Raw genomic sequence first — 23,222 nt, forward strand, 5'->3', positions numbered from 1 at the left:
CATAACATTCCAGAGCTTAGACAGAGCGAAATGTCTCCCTGGTGCTTTGTGCTTTCACTATCACTTCTGTATTGTTCCTCTTGCTCCATTTCTCATCTCCATACTCTAGCCTTGATGCTCCTCAGCCTCTGCATCAAAAACACAACCCCGCCAATGAGCTTGTCAGCTTGTTGCCAGAGAGTGGGGACCACACTTTGGACTGAAGAGGTTTAGTTTGTTTTTGCTGAACTGGTCCCAATACAGAAAAGATACATTCCGTGTGACTTTACCTGGCTGTGAGAACCTTTGCTGTGTCTGCTCTGATAGCTGTGGTTTATTCACTGCACATGCAGTGAAATAGTTTGCAAGGGAAAGTGCCTGGAGAAAGCACTCCTAAAGGACCCTTAGCAGTGTCCATCAGGACAACCAGGAAGGCTTAATGCCAGGTGGATATAATGACCCAGTTACATAAGTCTGCCCTGTGGAGGGCAGATTCTGGCTGCCTGGTGGACTCAGCATTGACAGCAGTATATCAATCATGTGGTGCTGGGTGCTATCCGAGGTCCAGAGGCGTCAACGACTCACTGGGATTCCTTTGGCTTCATGCATTTGGCTGATATAAAATTGTCATTTCTACATTTCTCCATGTTTCAGTGTTGTATGTGATACATGAGTGTCATTGTGGCAAGGGGTCATTTTAAGAAAATGTTGGGGCTGTGGTGTCACGGTTCTAGCTTGAGTCCTAGAAAGGAATCTTTTCCTTGAAGTGCTACCTACAGTTTTCATTTGTCTTAAATGAGGATTTGATAGACTAAAGGGACAGGTTTGAGTTTCAGTCTCAAATTTTAGTTTTTTGTCTTCATAGATATTTCTTAACTTCAGTGTCACTCTGTCCTCTTGTCCCCAAAGGAGCAAACTTTTTCGTCACACACACACACACACACACACACACACACACACACACACACAATGCTGTTAGTTTTAGTATGATCAACAGTTAAGCTGTTTCAGATCTCTAGATTCCTGTATGGAGGTGTCATCCCTCTACAGCAAGGGTTCAGTGACTACCCTAAACAGACTGGCCTGCTGCTCTCTCTGAAGGTCACTGCATTTCCCAAACCCCCCTTTTTTTTTTTTTTCCGGAGCTGAGGACCGAACCCAGGGCCTTGCGCTTGCTAGGCAAGCGCTCTACCACTGAGCTAAATCCCCAACCCCCCAAACCCTTTTTTTTAAATGTATAAAAGAGCTACTCTCCTACATTTAATCAAAACCTCTACAATGGGTATGTAAGAAAAGGTTACTGCACTTACTCCTGAAGACGTTTGCATTCTTCTCTTTGTTCAGATGGGATGTCAGTATTTGAAGTGGGGATCAGACATTGATACCCTTGTACCTACTGTTTCTGTTTCTTGAGACAGGGACCACTTCAGGTTGGCCCTGAGCTCATTGTATGAGTCAAGGTTCTTGAAAGAACTGATATTTTATATATATTTTATATATGTGTATTATAAGAGGCAGTTTCCTAGAATGGCTTAAAATTGATAGGGACTGTCTACGTGTTAGAGAGGCTGGGAGACTGGTGACTGCTCAGTCAGGACTAGATGCTTCAGCAACCCCAGTCTGGCTCTGAAAATCTGGAAGGCCTAGAAGCTGACTTCCTATGGCACCAACAGCAACAAGATAGACACTGGCAAGAAGTAAGTCAGGCAAGCAGCACTGTTTTCCTCTGACCTGTCTAACGGTAGGCTCTCTTTCAGGTGTTACTTACTCTGGGGGAGACTGTCCTTTTTGGATATACCTTCACCCACCAGCCCAAAGATGTGTCCTTTAGCTGGTTTTAGAGGTGGTCACATTGAAAAGATTATCACATTCATTGTGTAGCCCAGCCAGATCAACCCACAGTCATCCTGCCACCGAATCCTAGGTACCAGGATTACAAGGCCTGTGCCAAGGAATGTGGCCACTAGCTTTATCCTGTTCCTATTTTAAATTCATTCAAGGGGAAATGATTAGCTAAAATGTGGCATTAGTGCTTACAGAAGAGGATATTGAAGACTGGCTTATTTGGGGACAAGCACTTTTCTACTATTGGATCCCAAAATGTAGACAGCTCTCCAGTCCTAAGCAGAAGTGGGAACCTGTTCCTGTAGGACCTCTGGAAGGAAAGAACAGATGGGTCTTCATAGGTAAAAGCCTGGAGGGCTGGGGATTTAGCTCAGTAGGGCTGGGGATTTAGCTCAGTGGTAGAGCGCTTACCTAGGAAGCACAAGGCCCTGGGTTCGGTCCCCAGCTCCGAAAAAAAGAACCAAAAAAAAAAAAAAAAAAAGCCTGGACTATGTGTACCAGGTTTTACACTAACAGATGAAGTCACTCAATCCCTTCTCCCTGCCTTTCCTGCAGCCTTTGACTTTCATGGTTAGAAACTCCCCTGTTTATACTCAATATCTGACATTTCGTGAGGATGTTTTCTTTTTTTATCAAGTCTAAAGCTTGAGAGATAACTTAGGGAATGGAGAGATTTGAGAAAAGAAGTACTTGCTTTCTGGTTCCTGCCATCTTCCCCAAACAAAGCAGTTAAGTTTCACCTAGGCGACTGGCAGGATCGATAGCTCTCTGACGTTCAACGTGCATACATAGCTCCTGGCCTGTACACCAGGTTAAAACATTAAAATGCTCCTACCTAAGCAGACTCACCTATTCAGTCCTGGAAAATTATTATCGAATAATCATAATGCCTCTCTTGAGCTGCAGTATCCGGTGCTCACAGACGTGTGTGTGGCGTGCCGCAGCATTGCTGAGTGAGCTCGTCTACTAAGAACTTGTTCTGTTGGCCCCAGGGGTGACTCAGAGAGAGACCAGGAGAGCAGAAGCCTTGAGACCATGTTCTCTGGTTTAGAAAGCATCCGTAATATTTCTTCATGAGTCTTTTGAGTCTTTCTCCAATAAAATTCTTTTTCAACAACTTTACTGAGATGTAATTATAAAATACTCAGCTTGTGTATACAATTCTGTGGTTTTTGTTTACTCGCAAAACTGTATACCAGTATTACAACGTCAATTTTAGAGTGTTTCCATTATTCCAAAAGCAAGCTCATACCTCTCAGCCGTCATCCTGAACTCCCTCGCCTTAAGCAACTGCTAATCTTTCTGCCTAGAGAGTTGCAGATTCTGAGTAGTTTAGGTAAATGGATTTTTTGTGATTGGCCTTTTCAGTTATCTTTTTCAAGTTCATCCATACTGGACTTTTAAAATACTTTTCTTTGCTGAATAACTGTCTGTTGTAGCCATAAAGTACTTTTTATTTACCCAATCATCAGGCAATAGAAGAAAAGTCTGTAATGATAAAGTTGTCCACCAATGTTCTTTTAAAAAGTAACATTCTGGAGCTGGAAAGAGGGCACACTTGCTATTTTTGTGGAAGACCCAAGTTCAGTTTCCAGCACCTATATCAGGTAGTTTACAACTACTTGTAACTAGCCTCAGGGGATCCAACAACCTTCTTTGGCCTTGACAGACATCTGCACTCATGCACACACACACACACACACACACACACACACACACACACACACACACAAGTATATTCGTATATACATAAGTAAAAAGGAATCTTTTTTGAGTGACATTATCAGAACTTACACATATCAAGTAATAAGAACGTTGGATAAAATTCAAAGACAAGTCTTTAATAGTGTTCACAGGATATCCTCAAAGCTCGAAATTATCTGATACTGAATTTTACAGTGTAGACCAGATTTTCTAAAATGAGATTAAGGATCCTGAGCAAAACATTGATTTTTTTTTTTCAAAACATTGAATCCTTTTTTTTATCGGTACCAACAGAGATGCAACCAGACATTCAGTCTACCAGGCCTGAAAGTGTTGTAGGGACAATTGGTACAAAGAGCATGGACAGAAGGCAAAAATAATGAGAAATCATTAAAAGAAGGAATTCAGAAAAAAACTGCCGAGTGATGGCTGCCTGTGTGCTCATTAGATCAGTGGCATCTGCCATTACCCCTCTTAAAACTGGCCTAATAATAGTCACAAGCATCAGTTCTCTACTCTTTAGCCCAGAGTGACAAAGCCAGTGTCATTTTAAATTGTTTGTGTGATAAATGTGGGTTTGTTGTGGGGTTAGTTGCAATAAGATGGCTGGCTCAGTAGGATCTGGAGCAGATAAATTGAGGTTTTCATTGTTGGGGTCCCCGTGGTGGGTGGCATGTAGCTATCCCTCAGTTGTAAAATGAAGGTGATCACTTAGTTCAAAAGATGACTACCAGCTGGCCAGCTGGCCAGCACTTTGGAGGCAGAGAAGGCAGAGACAGGCAGATTTCTTAAGTTCAAGGCCAGCCTGGTCAAAGTGAGTCCCAGGACAGCCAGGGCTGCACAGAGAAGCCTTGTGCCAAAAAACAAAACAATAACACAAAATATGATTATTTTAAAAAATGTAGCATGTGAGGTATCAGCACACTGCCTGATAGACAGTACATGCCTAGATTATTAGTCACAGTTGCTACTATTACATAGAAAGCCAAAACATCTGGCATTTGGAAGATTGTTCTTTTGTATTATCTGTCTTGTTTGTTTACTTTTGCCCTGCCTTGTTCCAAAAAGAGATTTAAGGCAACATGGTGTGTCTCCAGTTGAACGTTCTTAAAACCCAGCTGGTCCAATCTGGGCAGAAGGACTGCACAGTAAGCGCAATGGCAATAGAAACTTAACGGGACACACGTAAGCACCCAAACCAAGAGTGCCTTGGCTTTATGTGTATCTGAAAGACAGTACAGAATTTGTGTAGGTGAGAGGCAGCCAAGCAGTGTAGGAAGGGTGCACAGGTTTGGAACAAAGCAGCATGAAGTTGCATCCATTGTCACTATGAGCCAAGCCATCTTTTAGACAGATTGCAGGCTTTTTTTTTTTTTTTTTTTTTTTTGGTTCTTTTTTTTCGGAGCTGGGGACCGAACCCAGGGCCTTGCACTTCCTAGGCAAGCGCTCTACCACTGAGCTAAATCCCCAACCCCTTGCAGGCTTTTTTTTAAAGGGTCTCATGTGTTCCAAGCCGAGGATCATCTTAAACTCCCCATCTTCTGTCTCTGCCTACCAAGTGCTAGAATTATAGGTGTGACCACCACTGTGGCCGAGATAGGTGTAGACAATTCTTTTTCGTTTTCCAGAGCTTTTGTCATATGAATGTTAATTTATTTTCCCCTTACTTCATTGCATATAGTTAACCGAGGGCATCACACATACCATGAGGGGACATTCGGGCATACAGTGAAGTGTTGCTGTTTGTGAAACTTATTGCATTGTAAATCGAGACTTTCAGCAAATACATGGAACACACACACACACACACACACACACACACACACACACACTCTCTGACCTTATGCCTTCCTCCTGTTCCCCATAGCTCAGGTCGCACAGTGGCAGCCTTGTAGGTGTCAGTTCATAGTGACACATGTAGGTGTCAGTTTCACGCTCAGAGCTTTACCTGCTCACAATGTCTCGGTTATCAAAATGTTTTCTAATTTGTGCCACTGCTAGTTTTTGTTTGTTTTAAGTACTTATCCTGCTAAGCAGCTAGCCCCTAAAAAGCCTAATAATTACAGAAGCCGTTGGACTTTGTCATAAGAAATTGGGGGTGATTTTGTGTTTTGACCATAGTCTAGTAAAGAAGTGTCTGGATGGGAGTCTGTCTTCAGCACTGATCTGTGCTGCACTTGCTGTGTGCTCTGTTGTTAAATGTTATTTACGCTGAGTACTTGCCAGCTTTTCATCAAGCGAGTAGAATATTATGTTCCTCTGAGACTGACTGCTTCAGAATTAACAGAAGAGAGACTGTGGGTACATGTTTCTTTGCATTAGCACCAACCAGCATGTATGCTTTGCTTCTATAAAATTTCAGTGTATGACCCCAGTTCAGTTTTGAGGCAGACATTTCTTTGAATTACTGTGTTAATTGATTTATTTTTAATTAGAAATGGGCTACACTTTTATGTGACTCAGCTATAAATAAAATGTCACATTTGGCATTTTGACACTTGCTGCTGTATATATTGAGCAAAAAGGCAGCTGCCGACTTTTAATATAGAGCCGTTCAACTGAGGCCCATATCCTATAGTCAGAGTAACAAGAGTACAGAAAACTACAGTTGGACGAGTCAGATGAGAACCTGGAGGAGCAGCTTGCTCCTTTGCTCTTCTGTTCTTCTGTCTGTGGTACTGTTGACCTTGGAGTGTCACTGGGCCAGCTTTTCACTAGATACAAGTTTTTTCTAAAGAGTAGACCATGTTCCCATCAGTTATACTAAGCAGTTCTCTAACTTGGAATGGCAAGACTCAAAAGCTTCTTAGATTATCAAAAATATGGCTATTTCCTTTATAAATTGACATCATTTTAATGAAGCAAATGTTTATCTTAATCATGAACGTTCCTTACTGCTCCCTTGGGCATTCCCTAAATCACTGGACGCGTTTCCATTCTTACAACAAAGGCTATTGAAGTGTTTGTGGTTTAAAAGGAGCTTGTGCTGAATATTCACGAGTATGGTTTTAATTAAAAACTATCTAATTTATTGTATGGGTGTTTTCCCTGCTTATATATTTGTGTACCTTATGTGTGCCTAGTATTTTTGGAAGACAGAAGACGGTGTTTGAGCTCCTAGAATTGGAGTTACAGATGACTGAGCTGCCATGTGGGGACTGAGACTCAAACCCAAGTCCTCTGAAAGAGCCACCAGTGCTCTTAATCACTAAGCCATCTCTTCAGCCCTGATTTATTGTTTAGATTTATTTATTTGATCATGTGAATGTTTTGCCTGGCTCTTCATATGTGTACCACTTACATGGCGAGTGCCCACAGAGGTCAGAGGACTCAAGATGCTCTGGAACTAGAGTTGCAGTGTTTTGAGCCACCAAGAAACTGAATTCAGGCCTTTACCTGAACAACAGGTACTTTCAACCATTGAGCCATCTCTCCAGCTCCTATTCAGAAGGATTATATTGAAGCACATGAAAAAAAAATCCTTGAAATACCTGTATTCTATAAGAATAAAATAGACCAGATGGTCAGAAAGGAGGTGCGGTTTGAACCTTACAAGTGATACATTTAATAATGAGTATTTAAATACTGAAGAGGCCTTCTACAGTACTTGTCCTTGGAGGTGGAACTGCATGAGTAAAAGAGGTACAGCAAAGGCTTTTCCATTCCAGTCCACTTCTCTCTACATTGCTGCTAAACTTATCTCTTCAAAGTACAAGTATAACCATAGTAAATACTTAACATAGCACTCTGTGGCAGATACTGTTCTGGGCTTTCTGTGTTAACTAACCCTTATATAAGAGCTGCGGTTCACCCTACAGAGAGACGGGAGTCATGTGACTTGCCCACAGAACTGATCTTGGCCTTTACCGCATGTACTTGAGCAGACACCATGAGCACACCTGCATCTGTAAAGCATCAGGCACTCCACAGTTATCAGAGTGTGGCTCCACTTTCCCTTCAACCTCAGTCCCTTTTCTCCTTACAGAGTCTGTATTCTAACCCACTTCATTACTGTGTCCTAAGTACAACTCTTTTCTTATCTCAGAGCTTTTACTTATGTTTTCTCAGCCTACAAAGCAAAGCCCTCATGCTCATTCTGTTCCCTATCTTATCTGTGTCTTGTCTATCTGTCAAGAATCTTCAGCTGACATCAAGTCAGCTATGCTATCCCCTTAATAACTTGTGCATTTCTCATGATATCATGTCTATGTCACAGTTATTTGTGTTTCTTGCAATGTTTTTTTAGTATAGATTTTTCTTGTTTTCCTTTGAGACAAATCTTCCACAGTAACCCTGTAAGTCACTATGTGGCCCAAGCTGTACTTGAACTCACTGTAATTCTCCTGCCCCAGCTTGCCTAGACCTGGGATTTCAGATGTAAGCCAACACACCCATCTAACTAGCATTGACCAAAATAACCAATCAACCTATAGAGCTTTCACCTTACACTGTTTGAAAGTTGCGAATGTAAACCAAGTAATGTATCTGCTCCTTTTAGATACATTATCTATTCTTTTTAGATACATTAGCTGGTCTTCATTTGGAAAATAGGGTATAGCTACCCTGTAGTCATTTGCAACTTTAAAACTGTAAGCTGAAAGCTCTATAGGTTGATTGGTTATTTTGGTCAATACTAGTTAGATTTCTAAACTAGCCCCTAAGACCATGCTGTAGTTGTTTACTTCTATAAACAAACACAGTACAATATTGTAATCCCCTCCCCCCTTTTCTCAGTGTCAACGTGCCAGCATCCTAACAAGATTTGTGAGAGCAACATGTCACGCTGTGGCATGAGCACTCCAATGTTCACTCTTATAAACCATTTGTCCAGTTTTCCTCCAATCCACTTGTTTGATTTCAGGGCTTAAAAACATTTGTCCTTTCTGGTACATACACTTAACTGAGGGTTGGCTTGGGTTGGGTTTAGGTTGGATTTGGGTTGGTTTGGTTTGGATTTTTGTTTTCCAAACAGAATCTTACTTTGTGGCTCTAGCTGTCCTGGAACTTACTAAACTCTGTAGACCAAGCTGGCCTTGAACTCACACAAACCTGCATGGCTTTGCCTCCCAAGTGCTGGAAGTCAAGGCATGCACTACTACACCTAACTACCACACCTAACTACCACACCTACCTACTACACCTACCTACTACACCTAACCACTACACCTACCTACTACACCTACCTACTACACCTAACCACTACACCTACCTACTACACCTACCTACTACACCTAACCACTACACCTAACCACTACACCTACCTACTACACCTAACCACTACACCTACCTACTACACCTAACCACTACACCTACCTACTACACCTAACCACTACACCTACCTACTACACCTAACCACTACACCTACCTACTACACCTACCTACTACACCTAACCACTACATCTACCTATTACACCTAACTACTACACCTAACTCGAGGTTTTTTTGTTTTTTGTTTTGTTTTAAGTTCCACACTTCTTTATGTTTTTAGAAACAGGGTCTCATGTAGCCTTGCTTGATCTTAGACTTAACTATAGCTAAGCTTGACTTTAAACTCTTATTTACAAACCTCACCCACGAAACAAGTTTCTCTGTGTAGCACTGGCTGTCTTGAAACTCAGCTCTGTAGACCAGGCTGGCCTGGAACTCAGAGATCCACCTGCTTCTGTCTCCAGTGCTGGGATTAAAGGCGTGCACCACCACTGCCCAGTTCTTAACAAATTCTTTTAAAAAAATTTTTTAAATTATGTGTATTGTAGGAATGTACATGAGTGCAGGTGCCTGTCAAGATCAAAGGTTCGAGATCCCTCTGAAACTGGAGTTCATGGTGGTATAAGACACCCAACATGGGCGCTTGAATTCTATGGCAGCATGGGGAAAAGACAAAGACTTGTCAGAAAGCAAATAGCTAATGAGAAGTAGACTGAAAGAGAAGCAGGCTCACAGAAAAGGGGCTACTGTACCTGCAGTCTATAGTAACATGGGCAAAGATGGTCATTCTGATTACAGAAGTGAGTGGGTCTCTGAAAACACTAGAGAAATAGCAGCTCAGTTCGGCAGGCTGTGCATCAAGCCAGCGGGAACTGAGCACTGAAAATGGCATTTTCAACTGGGTATAAGCTGCTTGAATACTCAGGCAGGGAACAGTGAAATTGGGACCTCTGCAAAAGCCGTGCATGATCCTATCTACCATCTCTCTAACCCCGAGTGACTCTTATGGACTGGCAGACTGGGCACCTTTTAGAATTCAACTCTGAAGACTTCGGTGGATTCTGATTAGGAGACAAACCCTCCTGCTGTATCAGATGGCATGGAGAAGTTGAGAGGACTGTTTATAGTGTCCGCCTGTATCCATTTACAGTCACACTTGTACTCCATCTACAGTGTCTGCTCTCAATGATCCAACTGGCACTTAAGATTTACTGGTCTCTGAACCCCCAGTGAACGTGATTGTTGGGGGGAGGGCGGCAATGGGGGGAGGATGGGGAGGGGAACACCCATAAGGAAGGGGAGGGGTAGGGGTTAGGGGGATGTTGGCCCGGAAACTGGGAAAGGGAATAACATTTGAAATGTAAATAAGAAATACTCAAGTTAATTAAAAAAAAAGATTTACTGGTCTCGGTGTGAGTACCTTCCTAGTCATCAGGGGTGGTAGTTACATTGTGGGTTTCCTCCTACTGTGCTATTTCTTTTATTAATTTTTTTGCCTCTGAAAGGAGTTTACAATACCTTTGTCCCTTTTTAGCTCAAAGTTGAATAAAATAGCACGTTGCTTACCTATCATCTCTCACTGTTCCCTGCCCTTCTTAAGAGCCAGTTGCAGCGGGTTCCCAGCCTGAGTATTCAAGCAGCTTATACCCAGTTGAAAATGCCGTTTTCAGTGCTCAGTTCCCGCTGGCTTGATGCACAGCCTGCTGAACTGAGCTGCTATTTCTCTAGTGTTTTCAGAGACCCACTCACTTCTGTAATCAGAATGACCATCTTTGCCCATGTTACTACAGACTGCAGGTACAGTAGCCCCTTTTCTGTGAGCCTGCTTCTCTTTCAGTCTACTTCTCATTAGCTATTTGCTTTCTGACAGAATTCTAACTTGTCCATCTGTCTGAATTTTCAGTCACTTCAATAGGATTTAAAGAAAGGCTTTTTAATAAATGTTAATTGAATTTATTGGCTTATACAGTTGGTTTGGACTAATATTCACACATGCATATACACATGAAGGACAGTACATATATGTCTAGTATCCTTGAAATTTTTGTTTATCATGGTAAAGTTTGATATAGTATGGTAAAGTTTGATATAGCATCCTTTTCCTAAGGATGCATATATCTTACTTGTACCATAAGAGGTTTAAGTTCTGTGACATTTTTAACAAGAACATGTGTGTGGTTAGGTAATAATTCAAGGGAAAGGCATAGAAGAGCACACTGTAGTCCCAGCATTTGGATCATGGGCAAAGAGGAGGAGTACAAGTGAGAGGCTACCCTGGTCCACACAGTTCAGACCTGTTAGGGATTCAGAGCAAGACCCCGTGTTGGGGGTGGGTGTGGATCAGTTGGGTTTACATTCAAATAGCAATGTCCTGAGGAGGGCTCTTTTTTTCTTTTTTTTTCTTTTTTTTCATGGTGTGGGGTGGGGCACGAGGGTTCCGTCTGACCGTGAATGATGAGCAGCAGCCGGTGTCCTGGAGCGTTTGTGTTTGCCTTTCTGGGCTCAGCAGCACCTCTGCCCTCTGTCTAGATCCTGACCCAGCTGTTAGAGTTTTCAGAGGTTTAGTCCATTATCATCATGGCGGGAAGCATGGTCGCAGCCAGGCATGGTGCTGGAGAAGTAGAAAAGACTTACATACTACATCTTGACCTGCAGGCAGATAGGTGGGGGTTGGGAGGGGGGGGTAGGGAGAGAGAGAGAGAGAGAGAGAGAGAGAGAGAGAGAGAGAGAGAGAGAGAGGGAGACAGAGACAGAGATATACAGAGAGGGAGAACGATGGGGGCAGGGAACCTCCTGAGGAGGGCTCTTTAAACACTTTGTACTTAGTAACCCTGCTGCACCAGGACCCCACCTATGTACATGTATTGGTTACTGTTCCTCATCACTTTGACAAATATCTGACAAAAGCAAGTTTAAGAAAGGAAAGGTTTGTGTTGACTTACAGTTTGAGGGTTTGGTCCATCATGGTAGGGAAGGCATGACACCAGCAGCATGAAGCATCTGTTCACATTGGACCTGCAGGCAGGGAGCAGAGAGGTGAGCTCTGGTTCTCAGCTCACCTTTTATTCAGTCAGGGACCTTTGCCCATGGTATGGTGTGACCCACATTTAAGATGGGTCTTCTGATGTCAACCCAATCTAAAACTCCTTATAGACATACCAGAAGTTTATCTTGTTAATGAGTCTAGATCCTGTTATGAGGACAATATTAAGCATCACAATAGATAAATGGAAAAAGTGTGCAAATTAAACATTCACTTATAATTAGTCAAAGTTGTTCTAAGATTTATTTTTTAAGTGTGTGTGTGTCTGTGTGTCTGTGTCTGTGTCTATGTGCACATGAATGGAATCCCCTGAAGTTAGAGTTATAGGCGGTTGTGAGCTTCCTGACAAGAGTGCTGGAAACCATACTTGGGACATTTTCAAGGGCAGTAACCACTGAGCCATTTTTCCAGTCACCCAAAATTATTTTACAAGAATTCTTTAGTATGCATATAATTTTACTGTATAACAAAGAAAAAACAAATTTACATATTGATTAGAAGAATGGGCTTGTTTAATTTACATAAAGATTCAGTCTCAGCTGAATATTTGCTAATATAAGGCATAGAGCATCATCAACATTTTCCAGCTGATCAATATTTTGATTTGATGATTGTCAGTGCAGAGAATGCTACTTCACATAAATACATAATACAAAATAGCAGACGTTGGTTTAAGGCCATGTCAGGAATGGTTGGCAGTTCTGTCCTAATCCCAAGCCAAAATCATTTAATGATTTTTGTTTAATGAAACTGAAGTCAGCATCTCAAAATAGTTTTTAAAAATCAAACATTCTTTTTTTTTTTTTTTTCTATTCTTTTTTTCGGAGCTGGGGACCGAACCCAGGGCCTTGTGCTTGCTAGGCAAGTGCTCTACCACTGAGCCAAATCCCCAACCCAAAATCAAACATTCTTACACAGTGTAATCCAAAGATAACTTAATTTGATAAGTGCTAAAGAACGCTAACAGGAAAACACTAAAAGTCTTTGTTTTCCATTATGTTCAGAAGTATCTGTATATACAATAAAAAATGTAGTTCATAACATAGAGGAGTCTCAAACCTGAGCTGAGGTGTCTCATGCAGTGTTCTTTTGCTTTACCTGGAAAGACTGCGTTCACAGCAAACTGCAAGTGTGTTTAGAACCAGGGGTGCAGTGAAGTCAAGCAGCACACAGGCCAGCATGGGTAGAAACACCCCAGCTTGGTTATGGGTGATCTTTGCCTTGGTTTTTGTTTACTCGATTTTCAGAAACCTTTTACTGCTAGTCGGTGGTGCCGGGACTTTAATACCAGCACTCAGGAGGCAGAGGCAGGTGGATCTCTGTCTGGTCTACACAGGGAGTTCCAGAACAGCAGTCAGGGTTACACAGAGAAACCCTGTCTCGGAAAAAACTAAAAAAGGGGTGAGGTAGGTGGGGGCTGGAGAGATGGCTCAGTGGTTAAGAGCACTGACTATTCTTCCAGAGGTCCTGAGTTCAATTCCCAGCACCCACTTGGTGGCTCACAACCATCTGTAATGGCATCCGATGCGATGCCCTCTTCTGGTGTGTCTGAAGACAGCTACAGTGCATTCATATAAATAAAAATAACCCTTTTGTTTTTTACGTCCGATACTTCCCATCCCTGAGCTCGCGCTTTCACTGCAGTGCAGAGCAGTTGTAGAAGGGCTGCAGCCTACAGAGGTCACTGTATCCTTACATTCTTTTTGTCCTTAGTGATATCTCATTAAGGGAATACAACCAAAGTTCTTTTTCCAAAAGTTACTGGAGGCTGACTCAGCAGGTAAAGGCTCTTGCTGCCAAGCACAACAACCTAGTCTGGTCGTCAGGACCCACGAGGTGGTGTAAGGAGAGAAGTCACTCCCACAGGCTGTTCTCTGATCTCCACATGCACACATGCACTCCTCACATCCACACATCCACACATGCACACATGCACACTGTTATCCTCATACACAGGAAAAATAAGTATTTACAATACAGTGTTTTGGTGTTTGTTTGAAGGTGGGTGCCACTACTGCCCATCATGGAACCAGGCTTTTGAAGCTGCCTTAAAGGGTCTCCTTTCCTTTATTAACTTCATTCCCCAAGCCAGGCCTGGTAGTGCATGTCTTTAATCCCAGTGCTTAGGACGCAGACACAGGCCAGTCACTGAGTTCAAAGGCCTACAGAGTGAGTTCCAGGACAGCCAGGGCTAGTCAGAGACACTCTGCCTCCCAACACACACACAAACACACTACCCCCCAAAAAGAATTTCATTCCCTGCAATCATGTCCACCCTTTAAAACTCCGAGTTTATGTGTGATGGAGTTGCTTTCTCGTAGAGACTGATCTATTGATAATTGGAGGTATTGATAATTGTGATTGTGTGACACAATGCAGAGATAAAAGTAGAGTAGTGATAAAGAATAGAGTCAGTAACCTGGTTTTTTGCCTTTTTGTTTTCATCAGAGATTGTGGGAATGTATTACTCCATAAACCATTTCCCATTTAAAAAGGCAAATAGAAATAGTGATGAAATAACAGTTGTTGATGAGCGCTGTGTCCTGCTAAAAGGGGGTATGAGGAAGGCAGGTAAGTAACTTGGGTAGCCAGGCCGTGGTGGAGAGAAAGTGTCCTGAGTCAGTGGATGAGAAGGACAGTGACAAATTTGACTGGCTGTTTCTTAAAGTGTATTATGTGATAAGTCTCCAAATAATTTTTTAAATTACAGCATTTTGAAAGATCTCTTCTTTAGTTAGAATTAAATGAATTTCCTTTATTTTTTTAACCACTCCTGAGAAGTCATAGCAGGGTGTGGCTTTAAAATGTAATTTTTATATAATTTATCAGAGAAGTAGTCATGAAGGTCAAAGCCCAAGATTTCTACACACTTTTAAAAGGAAGTAAGAGTTGGCAACTGGATTAATTTTAAAATGTACTTTTTATCAGAACTAAAACTATAAACTGGTATTATAATTCTGTTATTAGGTTGAATTTTTAAGTACATTACTTTAGAATTTTCTGTTCAAAATCGTTCTCTGTGGTAAATGTTCCACTTGTTTGTGGTCGTCTGTGTTGGTGAAACACTTTGGTTTTGACCTTGGATAAATATTCAAGAAAAATAAAACTGTTGTGCCCAGATAGTCCCAAATCATAAACTTTGAGCACAGTGTAGAAGCAGACATGGTACATTCCCTAACCAGTTCTTTCTAGCAAACACCTAAGGGCTTAACTTGCTATTAGGTCCCTTGTTCAGTTATTTTGAGATGTAGATGAGCCCATGGGAAAGATTTTCACTATTGTAGCTCTCAGGAAGCACTCAGTGAAATGACAGCTATTATCCCTCTCCAGCTTTGTGGGTGGTTTATGAGTGTTCTTTATTTTCCTTGTGCATACGTGTATGTGGTGTGTGTATATGTGTGTATGTGTGTGCAGGTATGTTGAAGGGCTGTATACATGTTATAGCTGGAAGCCCATCTCAAGCCTGTCCACTCTATTCATTGAGGCAGAGTTTCAGCTGAACCAGAGGGCTCCTATATGTACAGTTAGTCTCTCTTGCTATCTTGCTCCTGGGATCCCCTGTCTTCACCTTTGAATGCTGGAGTTATAGGTTGGCCACTATGGCCACATGGCATTTACATGTGTTTGTAGATTCTGAGCTCCAGCCCTCACACTTGCACTTAAAGTTAAGTGCTTTAACTACTGAGGCATCTCCCCAGCCTGAGCAGCCTTTAAATTTCAGTATTAGCATTCTAAGGTAGAGTTGAGGACAAAACTAGGTTTCTTTCTGAACCAAAATACTTGAGATCCTGTTTGGGAAGTGAGAAAGAAAACTGCTAAACACCTACTCCACTTGTGCAGTCTCACGGAGACCAAATCTCTGATTGGTTTCCTGCCCTGCCCTTCGGCAACTTTGCCTCAGTAGGAAAACATTTCTGTTCCTTTGGAGAGACTTGCCAGGCTAAGCCAACAGGTCATCTCCAGGGTCTTTATTATGGCCATAACCTTTGGGTAGAACATCTGAATATGGTTTTCCTTTTGAAATCATATTTGCATGTTTCTAGATTCACATTGAGTTGTTACTTTCCTAGGTCTTACCATCCAATTTAAAAAATGTATGGTTTCCATCCAGAAAACAGAAAGTATACATCAAAAAAATTATTACTTTTAATTAAACTATTCAGGTCTTCCCTTCTTGCTTTCAGGTTTTCAGAATGGAATCATTATACTGAATATTTATGCATATGTGTGTGTACATTCATTCCTCAGTGTCTGGATGACTGGGTTCATGATCCACAACCATAGTGCTCAAGTCCCTTGTGTAAAACCACATACTATTCACTTATAAACCAGACCATCCTTCTCTCCGCGTTTTCATCTCAATTATTTACAATGTTTAATACAGTTGAAATGCTGTATAAGTAGTTGTGCATTGTATTGCTGTAGGGATTGTGGCATGGAAAAGTATAAACCTTTAGTGTCTTCAGTATAGGTGCAGTTTTGTCCCTCCTCTCCTCCCCTTGGATATTTTCAGTATGGGATTGATCGAATCTAAAGCTGTGGAACGTGTATACTGTATATGGCCAACTTTATGCAATCCATGTAAGTGTGCCTTTCTTTTGATTATTTGGTTGTATGGAGTAGAAGTTCTAATATATGTGTTGTAAGCATTGCAGCCCTGTCATAGATAAGCTGCAGAACTGTGGGACTAAGAAAAGATTTTTTTTTAATGTCAGAAGCACATAATTAAATACTCTAAAAATCCAAAGGCTGTTTTAAGCTTATTTCTGAAACAACTGCTTTCTTCTTTAATTGACCTCTAAGCATACTCCGTCCTTTTGGAACTGTTATATGTAATTTACTTAGTCGTATTTCTTTTAATTTTGCTCTTTCAAAAACTTTGCTTTTCACAGGGCTGTAGATCACACAGCTCACGCTCTGCGTTTACCCTCCACTTAGCTTCCCCACCCACCCCGTGAACCTCAGTGAGCGCAGCACCAGAGCAGTTCTTCCCTGCCCTTCTGTAGTGCTGGTGCTTTAAGAGTCACAAAGGCAGTGTTTAATGCACATTCTTGACATTTTAAATGCCTCCAATTTTGAAAGCATTCTTTCTCGGAGCTGTTAGATCCAAGTATGATTCATAAAATGAAGCAGGGTTCCCATAGTTCTCCTCAGTCGAGTTGCTATTTAGTCTTCTGTCCTTGTCATCTATCTGGTGGTGAGAGATCAGCTCGCCTTAATGTCCTATATGTTAAGGTCTATGGTTTAAGGAAACCCACTTTGCTTTTGTTTAGAATTCTTGTGTTTTAAACTTTTAGTTTTCCATTGCCTTTTTGTTTTAAACTTCAGCATATGATTTAGCTGTCAGTTGAACTAGAACTCTAGACACTGAAATCTGCTTGAAAGAGAAAAGGCTGCTGTTGCACTTTTAGGGCTTCTAGCCAGGTGTTTGTATCTCTGTTACCCCCAACCCCATCCCCTTTCACTGATCAGCCATTCTCACAAGTTCTGCTCCTCCTGCACCCCAGCGTATTTTGCAGGTAAGGCTTCCAGTGGAGGGATTAAGAATTTCGTATTAATTAAATTGCCTAATAGCATCACAAAAATTAGTAATGGTGTAGAAAGGCTGTTTCCTCTGCTCCCTCCTGCCATGCGACCATGCTTCTCCATTCTACCCTCAAAGTCTGAAAATTTCCTGGCAAAATGCTTTCCAAGTTCATTAAATTTGAAGAAAATCTATACAAAGGCCATCACATGTTATTTCAGACTCCAGATGGGATCTATACTAACTGTCCTGATTCATCATTGATAAAAATGCCCCAAGCTAGCATTCTCTTGGGTTTAATCTTGCAGACCTTCCCGTAAGTAGATATTTACAACCTGTCATGCATCACTTGAGGAGAAAATTCAAATATGAAGAAGAATTTGAAAATCAAAACTATTTTCCTTGTCTTTTTGGACTGGCATAGCCATTGCAGTTATTAACTCGCTGCACTGTGGTCACCTGTACACAATCAAGCCAACAAGATCAGCCAGAATCCCAGTAAGCAGTATCAATTGGGACTCACTGGATCGCAAAAAACACAGGGAGGGAAGGAGGTTAGTGGAGCAGTCATCAAAGTGGGGTTGGGGGAAGGACGTGTTACAAGTAGGAAGAGAGTGGGAATGGAAAGATGGAGTGGATCAAGACACATCGTGTGGTGGTTTGAATAAAAATGGCTCCCATAGGGAGTAGCACTATTAGGAGATGTGGCCTTTTTGGAGGAAGTATGTCACTGGAAGTGGGAACTGGGAGGTTCTAAATGCTTAAGTCAGGCCCAGTGTCTCTTCCTGCTGCCTGCTGATCTGGATGTAGAACTCTCAGTTCCTTCTCCAGCACTATGTCCACTACACACCACCATGGCCTCCTTTATGATGATAATGGACTGAACCTCTGAACTGTAAGCCAGCGCCAATTAAATGCTGTCCTTTACAAGAGTTGCTGTGGTCATGGTGTCTCTTCACAGCAATACAACCCTAACTAAAACACATTCTATACATGCTATGAAATTGTCAAAAGAATAAATAAAAAACTTATTTAAAAATCTCCATTTTCAAGTCAATTTAAACATGTATGTGTCTGAATAAAGCTTATCCACATAAGATAGATCATTATTTTTCCATTTCAGAATTTGCTTAGAATGTTTGAACATTAACTACCCTCATGTCTTTTTTCTAGTTAAATTATATGTCATACTTTTCATTTTACCATTAAATATTTCCTGTATAATGTGACTTTTCTTGGAAGGGTACTTCTTTTTTTAACTCTTATTTTGAGGTGACAGATGATCACAGAAGAGAGGATTAGTTTAATCCTCATAAAGTACTTACAATTAATTTTTGTAGGCCCAAACACAAGAAACTGATGAGTGATCCAGACAGTTAAATAGGTAGTTGGAAGCCATTGAGAAAAGCACTGGATAATAGCAGGCGCAATGCTGTGGATGCTCACTGGTTGCTTCTGAGGCATGGAAGGTTAGCGATGGCAAAAGAGAAATGACATTTTTTCCTTTTGAAACTTAAATCTATATATTAATTTTTTAAGTTAAAATATAGTTATATCATTTCTCTTTCTTCCCACCCCTTTCTTGTATCCTCCCTCCCAAAATCATGGCTTCTTTTTCTTTTTTTTTTTAAATTGGATATTTTATTTATTTACGTTTCAAATATTAATCCCCCTTCCAGGTTTCCCTTCCAGAAACCCCCTATCCCATGCTTCCTCCCCCTGCTTCTATGAGGATACTCCCTCACTCACCCACCCACTCCCACCTCCCTGCCCTGGCATTCCCATACACTGGGGCTTCAAGCCTTCCTGGGACCAAGGGCCTCTGCTCCCATTGATGTCCAACAAGGCCATCCTCTGCTACATATGTGGCTGGAGTCATGGGTCCCTCCATGTCTTCTCTTTGGTGGGTGATTTAGTCCCTGGGAGCTCTAGAGGATCTGGTTGGTTGGTATTGTTCTTCCTATGGGCTGCAAACCCCTTCAGCTCCTTCAGTCCTTTCTCTAATTCCTCCATTGAGAACCCCATGTTCAGTCCAATGGTTAGCTGCAAGCATCCACATCTGTATTTGTCAGGCTCTGGCAAAGCCTCTCAGGAGACAGCTATATGAGGCTCCTGTCAGCAAACACTTCTCGCATCAGCAATAGTGACTGGTTTGGTGTCTGTATATGGGATGGATCCCCAAGTGGGGCAGTCTCTGGCCTTTCCTTCAGTTTCTGCTCCACACTTTGTCTCTGTGTTTCCTCCCTTGAGTATTTTTATTCCCCCTTCTAAGAAGGACTGAAACATCTACACATTGGTCTTTCTTCTTCTTGAACTTCATGTGGTTGGTGACTTTTTCTTTGTTTTTATTTTACTATGTAAATTTTTTGTTTGGTTGGTTTGGCTTGGTTTTTTGAGACAGGGTTTCTCTTTGTAGCCCTGACTATCCTTGTACTCGCTTTGTAGACCAGGCTAGCCCCAAACTCAGAGATCCACCTGCCTCTGCCTCCCAAGTACTAGGATTATAGGTGTGCTTCACCGTGCCTGGTTCCTACATTTATCTATAAATGCACCAATAAGGCAATATCTAAAGATTGTGCAGGAACTGGCCAAAGAAAGAAGGGACTTAAGAGTGCCCTGGGTAGAAGGAAATCTGAATGCAAGGCCTCAGAGAGGCGCCCCTTCCCCACCCCACAACACACACATTTTCATGTAGAAAACTTGGAAGCTCAGAGTCTGAAGAACTGAAATGTGAAGGCTGATATGAGGTGACAGTGGGTGGGGAAACAGGGACTGGACTGTGAAGAGTGTGGTCTTATTGTGAGCAGATTCCCTGAGGTACACTCATATGCCATTCAACCCATACCTTAACAAGTACAGTATGATTTCTCCAGTTTGTATGTTCACAGCCCTACATCCGCCAGCAATCTAGATTTACCCAGTGATAGAGCACTGTGATTATCTCAGAAAGAAGCCCTGTGCCCTTTAGTTATCACCCCATCTCCCCAGCCCAACTTCTAGGAAGCTATTTCATCTACTTCCTATTTCTCTTTCCCTATCCTAGATAGTTCGTATGAATGGAATCCTAATCTATCATCTTTTATCACTGGCATTTCTGCATAGCATTCAAATAGTATCCATATGGTAGGTAGTATGCATCAAATTCCCATTCCCTTTTGTTGCTCTTCATGGATACAGTTTTCTTACTCTAACTGGCACCTTGTTTCCACCATTTGCAGCCATTATAAACAATCACTGATATGAACATTCACACCCACACACACTTTCCTGTAGACAGTTTTTATATGCATGTGTCCCTAACAGTGATGTTGCTGATTAGTGTGGTACATTTCTGGATCAGCTAGCTGTAACAGTGTTGTTCCAGTCTCTTTTACTTGCTCGTAAGTAATGTATGAAGCTGCCAGTTTCTCTTTGATTTTCTACAGTTCGAATATGATTTAGACTTTGTCTTCCTTGATTTCTGTGGTTTTTGTTTGTTCTTAACGGCGTCTGTGTTGGTGTTCTTGTGCATGTCAGTAGCCAGAAGAGGGCGGCAGAGGTGGGAAGAGGATGTTGGATACTTTGGAGCTGCAGTTAACTGGCAGTTGTGGGCTGCCTGACGTGGGTGCTGGAAACTATATTCTGATCCTCTGCAATAGCAACAAGTGCTATTAATTGCTGCGTCTTCCCTGTAGCTGCTAGAGACTTAAGTAAAGCATGAGACCTGCTGTTATCTAACTTGCAGCTTGTAGGAGCCCTGTGATGCGATGGAAGACGTAGTCTGTGAACCGCTGTGGCCCTGTTATTAGGTCACTATCTTAATGTCTGCATTCTGGGTTGTGGCCCTTACAGTGCTTCTTGGTCCTTTCTCCTCTGAGACATGAGGCTAGAAATGTTGGATATTTAGTTAAGGTGAGATAAAGTACCTTCTTTTTTGAAATGTCTACTTGGGTACTGGTGAAATGGTTTCTTTTCAGCCATATTTTTTATTAAAGAACAGATGCTCTGGGCTTCCTTCAAAACAGATAGTTTGCTCTTTTACTGCAAACTATCTCTGCAAGAGGCAGTCTCTTGTTGATCATTATTGTGAGATAGGAACCAATAAGGTTCCTAGAGACAATCTCAAGAAAGTGGGCTCCTCCCACCCAGGCTGGCCCTCTTGGAATTTCTAGCTCTCAGAGTTATCCACAGTCTAAAGAGTCTACATCCTTTCCCTCTGTCTCTCTCTCCTACCTAGTGTTGGGTCGGAAGGGACTAGGGTAGAATAAAGGTTGGAAGGGAAGTAGAAGTATAAAAACCCAATAAAATAACCAAAATAATAATAATGATGATAATGATAATAATAATAATAATAATAATAATAATAAGAAGAAGAAGAAGAAGAAGAAGAACAACAACAACAACAACAACAACAACAACAACAACAACAACAACGTGCCAACAGTGATTTGCCCGGTAGCCCCAGGTCTCTGATGAGTCTAAGGACAGCAGATGCTTAGTGTGTTCACTCGCATTCTGGGAGTGAGAGTGACGCGGCCTTAATACCTGGCGGAAGTGAGGACCTCAGAGCATTTATAACAGTGTATTTGCTTTCTTAGTTCTGGTATATTGAATTAATTGCTAATATACGAGAATGTGCTTTTGTATGTTGACCTTACTTCCTACAGCCTTTATTACTTCTGGTAGTATTTTGAAGGATTTAATTTCCTTTCTTGATTGCTCTGGCTAGAACTTATAGTACAAACTTCTTTTGCTTTACTCTTGATCTTAGAAGGAAAATGTTTATCTCTCTCTATTAAGCATATTAGTTGTGGGTTTGTTTGGTGTGTGTGTGTGTGTGTGTGTGTGTGTGTGTGTGTGTGTGTGTGTGTTTGAGACAGGTTGGCCTTAAGCTTTTGATTATCCTCCTGTCTCAATCTTCCAAGTTCGTTTTGATTTGATACTTGTTTTTGGTTTTTGTATAATGTTTATTTGATTGAGCAGCTTCATTTCTCCACCAGACATAGTAATATTCTCTCCCTCAACAACACAGATTAGACCAGATGAGGTCAGATTAAGAAAAGATAAAGATGGGTTTATTAGGGGCAGCTCTCAGGGGGGTTCACTGAGCTCACGGGTGGAGGTCAGTAAAGTCACATATCCAGGCTAAAGCAAGGGGCTTTTAGAGAGTTCAGGCAAGGGGTGATGATGTCCCAACTAGGACCTGGAATTAATGCTCATGCATGGTCAAAAGCTGAGCTCCTGGGTGGGCACTCTTGGGTGGGTTACTGGAAATGGAGAGGCAAGTGTGATGACATGTTAGCATGGAGTTTTCTCCAAGCAGACAGAGGAGTTTTCTCGGTGCTGGCCAGGTCAGGGAAAGGAAGGCAGACAGGGTTTCCTAGCTGTACAGGGGCTGTGCAGCCTAAGAGTAACATTTTTTTAAAAGTCTGTACTCTCAGGAACACTATTGACAGTGAATTTTGTTTACTCATGTTTTGAGATAGGGTTATTCAGTCTACGCTGGAACTCACTAAAGCCCAATCTGACACTCATGGTGATCTTCCTGCCTCAGCTTCCAAATGCTAGAATTCTAGGCATGAGCTGTCATGTCTAGCTGAGACCTGATTCCATAGAGTCCTTTCTGAGCCCCTCAGTTTGTACTCATTTCTGTCTATTATAAGGTTTGCTGGTTTCATCACCTCGTGTCCACACCCACATTCAGGATAAGACTTGCTTGCGTGCATCCATGGATTACTCCTTTTGGTTCTGAATAGAGCTCTGTTGTATAAATATGGCAGAGTTTAACCAGGCACTTGTCTGCCGCCTCGAACAGTGCTGGCACATAGAAGGAATCAAGTGTGTGTGCGGCATTCAGTGTACATACATGTGTAAATGTGGATAAAATAAGGAAAGAAATAGGTGAGGAAATGATTTGGATAATTTCAAGATTAGGATGTG

At 41.7% G+C, this 23,222-nt stretch overlaps 1 protein-coding gene and 1 pseudogene across 2 annotated transcripts in view; one reads left to right on the top strand and one right to left on the bottom strand.

The window, feature by feature from the left end:
• Positions 1-23,222, top strand: part of Mosmo (modulator of smoothened) — a 70,679-nt gene that overhangs the window by 2,694 nt on the left and 44,763 nt on the right.
• Positions 8,255-8,351, bottom strand: LOC120100485 (small nucleolar RNA U13; annotated as a pseudogene).

The sequence above is a fragment of the Rattus norvegicus genome, chromosome 1 (assembly GCF_021556685.1).
Source record: "Rattus norvegicus strain SHRSP/BbbUtx chromosome 1, alternate assembly SHRSP_T2T, whole genome shotgun sequence".
NCBI classification, from domain to species: Eukaryota; Metazoa; Chordata; class Mammalia; order Rodentia; family Muridae; genus Rattus; species Rattus norvegicus.